Raw genomic sequence first — 6000 nt, 5'->3', positions numbered from 1 at the left:
TGTTGACAAATGAACTGCGTCCGCAAATTATTGGAAACTGCTAAAAAGATTTGCCAAACAACTGCTATGCATTTGAAGTTTTATAATCATACTAGCAATAAAGCCTGTTGTGCAGCAAAATACATAAGAACATAAGAACAAGCCAGCTGGATCAGATCAGAGTCCATCTAGTCCAGCTCTCTGCTACTCGCAGTGGCCCACCAGGTGCCTTTGGGAGCTCACATGCAGGATGTGAAAGCAAGGGCCTTCTGCGGCTGTTGCTCCCAAGTACCTGGACTGTTAAGGCCTTTGCAATCTCAGATCAAAGAGGATCAAGATTGGTAGCCATAAATCGACTTCTCCTCCATAAATCTGTCCAAGCCCCTTTTAAAGCTATCCAGGTTAGTGGCCATCACCACCTCCTGTGGCAGCATATTCCAAACACCAATCACACGTTGCATGAAGAAGTGTTTCCTTTTATTAGTCCTGATTCTTCCCCCCAGCATTTTCAACGAATGCCCCCTGGTTCTAGTATTGTGAGAAAGAGAGAAAAATTTCTCTCTGTCAACATTTTCTACCCCATGCATTTTATAGACTTCAATCATATCCCCCCTCAGCCGTCTCCTCTCCAAACTAAAGAGTCCCAAACGCTGCAGCCTCTCCTCATAAGGAAGGTGCTCCAGTCCCTCAATCATCCCACAAGAGTGGCAGTGGTGAACCAGATGTGTTTCTACACTCCTACATTCCTGCTGGGTGACCTTGGGCCAGTCATAGTTCTTTGGAACTCTCTCAACCCCACCTACCTCCAGTGGCATAGCAGTTCTCCCTTGCTCCGCCCCTGCCTACCTCACAAGGTGTCTGTTGTGGGGAGAGGAAGGAAAGGAGCTTGTAAGCCACCTTGAGTCTCCTTACAGGAGAGAAAGGTGAAGTGTAAATCCAAACTACTTCTCCTCTTCCTCTTCATCTCTTGCCTAGAAAACCTTACGAGGTGCCATAAGTCAGCTGCAACTTGACAACAGTTTCCCCAAAGGTCAATAAAATTGTCCCCGAATTATAGGTTTAAGGTGGCTTAAGGCTTGCCTAAGACCACCCTTTGACTTCATGGCAGATTATTCATTCAATAATTCTCCCACCCTTTCTCAAAAGAGTTCAGAGCGCTCTGCTTAATTATTTTGATCCATTTTACCTGCAAAAAAGTTCCATGAATGCTTTTGGCTCAGAGATAGAGCCAAGCTCAAGATATCCAATTTGCTTTATGACAGAACGGGGTTTGACTCTTGGTCACCACGGCGTTCATGTAGCATACTAATCAATTGGCCATACTGGCTGTCAATACCCTCTTCACAGTGGCCGTTTCCCCACTTTGGTCATTTCCCCTTTGCTGCACGCTACTCTAATTTCTGGCGCGCGCCCAGGCTTCCCCATGACCCCGCGCTCTGCATGGGGTCATCAAAAGGCACCGTTTTGAAGAGCACCAGGAATGACACGCGCGGAGGGAGCGCGAGAGCGGCAGCTTCGGGGCAGCTGCGTTGTCACTGCCCCTGTAGTGGGGAGTGCCGTGGGACCCCGCGCTATTTGGGGAGAGTAGCGCACAGCAGAAGGTAAGTGGGGAAAGGCCCAGTGTAGTCCCTTAGCTCCTCTGTTTGACACTCATCCTTGAGTGAGGCTCTCTTGAGCACTGTGGGAATTCTGCACGCATAGATGGTGATCCCACAATGCAAGTGGGTCACGAAGATTGTGAGTAGGCTGAATGACGTTTGACTTCAAAGGAATGCTCAGAAATGCTCTAGTCTTCTGATGGCCAAAGAGTGTGTCCCTTCCTTTCCACCACCTTGCAAAGAAAAATCTTTGGATAGGCAGGTGATTTTTCCGAATGCATATGGTAGGAAGCTTTGTATTTTCTGTCGATTTTTTTTCACGGCCACCAAGTTTTGTGCTTTATGACAAATGAGGGAAGGGATCCTAGTTGCCAAAGGGGATGTACAGAATCTTGAAGAGGTCAAGGAGACCATCAAGTTGCAGCCAACTCAGGGCAACCCCCTGAAGTTCCAGACACCTGGGGTTTTCAAGGCAAAAGGTGAGCAGAGGGGCTTTGCTATTTGCTGTCCTCTGCATAGCAGCCCAGGTGTCCCTTGGTCTCCTCTGCTTAGCTTCCAAGCTCTGGCAAGATCAGGCTTGTTTAGACTATTTACCACATTTCCTGTAGACCACTGGCAGCATAAGAGGGCATAGCTGGCCACGAAACATTCCCCTCTCTCATTCATCTTTGAATGCTGAACAGCCTGAGTAGGTAAAAATATTGAGAGATCTGACAGGGCCAAAGCGCCAAATGTCTCAATATTTGGAGATGAATGGTGTCCAACTGCGTAGCAGAGATAATTCTGTGTATAAAGGAGCTGTGACTTCAACCAGTCAGGATTTTTTTTTAAAGGTCACTTATGCAAGCAGTTCTCACCCCACAGCTCTTTGCATTGCAGTGGGGCTTTCTTGCTGCTTTTTGTTTACACAGTGATTCTTCCCCTGTGAAGTGTCCCTAGCTGAGCTGAGTTGCCCACCCCCTGTTGGTCCCTTGATGCCTTCCCCCCTATCATCTTTGATCTAGCATTCATTTGTTAGACCATGTCAATTTCTCCTCAATTGCACTTGGTCTATTGCTCCAGTGATAGACCTTTAACTTGAAAATAAAAACCCCTTCTGATCCTTCTGAAGTAGTGACCCAAAGATAGGGAGGAATTGTGCTGTGTGCAGGGGAAGGCAGGGAGGAGCACGAAAACCCAAAGGGAGCCAAAGACATGTTGATCTCCTTCACTTTCCCTGTGGCTCATTCCGCACATGCAGAATAATGCACTTTCAAACTGCTTTCAGTGCTCTTTGAAGCTGTGCGGAATAGCAAAATCCACTTGCAAACAGTTGTGAAAGTGGTTTGAAAATGCATTATTTTGTGTGTGCAGAAGGGGCCTGTGAAAGGAGAGGAAAAGTCGCACTTTCAGAGCTTTTGGAAACCTCAGGGATTCTCTGATCTGAAAGCGGGGTGACTGCCAAAGAGGGGGAAATGTGAGCATAACAAGAATCCAACCTAAAGGGAATGTATACTCAATGCGAAGGAGACTGCACATGTGTAAATGGCCTAACTCTGATTGAAACGGGACCCTTGGCGATGCACTGTGAGCGCACGGATGGAGCTGTCCAATGCAGGAGACTCTCTGAATCCGCCATGATTGCTGGGCTCGTAGAGACTCTACGACAGGTAAGGCAGCAGCAGCAAGCAAAAAGACTCGCCAGGCAGAGCGGGGAGAGATGAGAGCAGCAATATTTGAATAAGATGGACTACTTTCGGAGAGGCGGTCATGCTGATACAATGTCACAAATGGGAAGGAGATGGTAAGAGAAAGGCATGGTAAATTGAGCACCGAGACACTTAAAAGGCCGGTTATTTTCTGGCTAGTTGCTTTCTGATTGTCCTTTTTTCTTTTCTTTTTTTTTAAACAGCCCGAGAAATCAGCTTGGAGAAAAAGTGCCTGCATTTGGAGCTTGTCATACACAATTTGAGTTCACTATTTTTCGTCTGGCCGTTATCACACAAGTCACTGTGCGTACATCAGAACCCAGAGATAATGTCCACAGTACGCAGGTGGCACGTTTTTCACTAGGTTGTTCATTTTATGCAACCTCCCCTTCCATTCCTTCTTTTTCCTTCAGGACTTCAGTGCGGCTGATGTTCATAAGCGTGAAATCATCCTGTGCAATTTAAAACAGCTTCAAACATCATGCAAATCCTTAAAGGAGAATATTAGCATGCCAAAGCCACACTAAGAACATAAGAACATAAGAACTAGCCTGCTGGATCAGACCAGAGTCCATCTAGTCCAGCACTCTGCTACTCACAGGGGCCCACCAGGTGCCTTTGGGAGCTCACGTGCAGGAGGTGAAAGCAATGGCCTTCTGCTGCTGCTGCTCCTGAGCACCTGGTCTGCTAAAGCATTTGCAATCTCAGATCAAGGAGGATCAAGATTGGTAGCCGAGAAATAGAATCCCAGGCAGTCAGATGTTCAGTCCGATAATCTCATCAGTTTCGTCGTTACGGGCCAATTGGCTATGCTGGTAGCTGATGCGGGAATTGTAGTCTTGAACATCTGAGCCAAGGTTCCGCAATTTGCCATATAGATCGACTTCCTCCATAAATCCGTCCAAGCCCCTTTAAAGTTTCATCCAGGTTAGTGGGCCATCACCACCTCCCTTCTTGCAGCAGCATATTCAACACTCAATCACACGCTGCGTGAAGAAGTGTTTTATCAGTCCAACTTTCCCCCCAGCATGCTCTGCCGCCTGAGCTGTGGAGGCTTCTCTGGGGAATTCAGATTAGCCTGTACACTCCCACACACGCCAGCTGGGTGACCTTGGGCTAGCCACAGCTTCTCGGAGCTCTCTCAGCCCCACCTACCTCACAGGGTGTTTGTTGTGAGGGGGGAAGGGCAAGGAGATTGTCAGCCCCTTTGAGTCTCCTGCAGGAGAGAAAGGGGGGATATACATCCAAACTCCTCCTCCTCCTCCTCCTCCTCCTCCTCCTCCTCCTCTTCTTCTTCTTCTTCTTCTTCTTCTTCTTCTTCTAGTCCTGTGCGATTACAAACTGGGCTTTCTAGTGGAATTGACCCGTGCTTGGCAGCCGAGTTTTGGCCAAAGTCAGAACCTGTCACTTGTCAAGAATAATTTAGCCTCATGCTTTTTTTAAAAGTCAGTGGCAGGAAATGGACGCTGGGCGGGCAGAACAGCAGCGTAAAGTGCAACCTGATTGCCGCGTGAGCGACGCTTTAAAAACCAGCCTGCTAACTGAACTGCGAAAGGAAACCAGAACTGAGCCGAGGCCGTCATGAGCAAGAATGCATTACTTATTCCATTAATGGTTGTATCCTTAATAGAAACAGGTTCGTTACATGCCAAGGAGCAAAGTTTGCATTAAATAGAAACATCATTTGGTGTTTTATTGATTAAAAGGAGATTAGATTTCCACCATGTTCTTTACCAAATAGGCTGCCCCCGGAGGAAATGTATATTTAGATCGCGAGGTGGAAGGTTTTTCTTACGGCATAATGGAAAGAAAATGTATCTCGTAATGATAGTTTATATCACTCAAGGGAGCCAATAAGTAAAAGCCGAGCTCTTATTCCTACCACCAAAATGTAGAAGGAGTTGTCTGTATTAATGGAGCTGCGGAAGCAAAGACTTCCCATTTGCATAGCTCGCATTGTGATCGTGCTGCCTTCCAGGCAGTTTAACAGCCTTCCTCTTGACCCAGAAAGGCCAGGCGGAATCGTCCCTGCGGAAAAATCCGTTAAGCCGGTGGGCAGGGAAAGAAATGGTCGAAGGCACAAGTTTATACACAAGACAATGTGCAGAGCTAGCATTGTATTGTGGTTAACAGCTGTGTACGATAATCTGGAGAATTGGATTTGATTCCCCACTCCTATGCATAAAGCTTCCCGGGTGACCTTGGGCCAGTCACAGTTCTCTCTGAACACTCTCAGCCTCACCTATTTCACCAGGTGTCTGCTATGGGGGGCGGGGGAGAAGGGAAGGCAAATCTAAGGCACTTTGAGACTTCTTAAAGGTTGAAAGAAGAGGGGTACAAAAACCAACTCTTTTCTTCCAACATGGTCCATAATGCAGTAGCCTAAGAAAATTAGCTTTTTTTATTCTTTTATTTTCATTTATTTTTATTTATAGAAGAAGAAGAGGAGGAGGAGGAGGAGGAGGAGGAGGAGGAGTTTGGATTTATATCCCCCGTTTCTCCCCTGTAAGGAGACTCGAAGGGGCTTACAATCTCCTTGCCCTTCCCCCCTCACAACAAACACCCTGTGAGGTAGGTGGGGCTGAGAGAGCTCCGAGAAGCTGTGACTAGCCCAAGGTCACCCAGCTGGCATGTGTGGGAGTGTACAGGCTAATCTGAATTCCCCAGATAAGCCTCCACAGCTCAGGCGGCAGAGCGGGGAATCAAACCCAGTTCCTCCAGATTAGAATGCACCT

This window comes from Sphaerodactylus townsendi, linkage group LG11 (assembly GCF_021028975.2).
Source record: "Sphaerodactylus townsendi isolate TG3544 linkage group LG11, MPM_Stown_v2.3, whole genome shotgun sequence".
NCBI lineage: Eukaryota > Metazoa > Chordata > Lepidosauria > Squamata > Sphaerodactylidae > Sphaerodactylus > Sphaerodactylus townsendi.
This window is presented reverse-complemented; position numbering follows the sequence as displayed.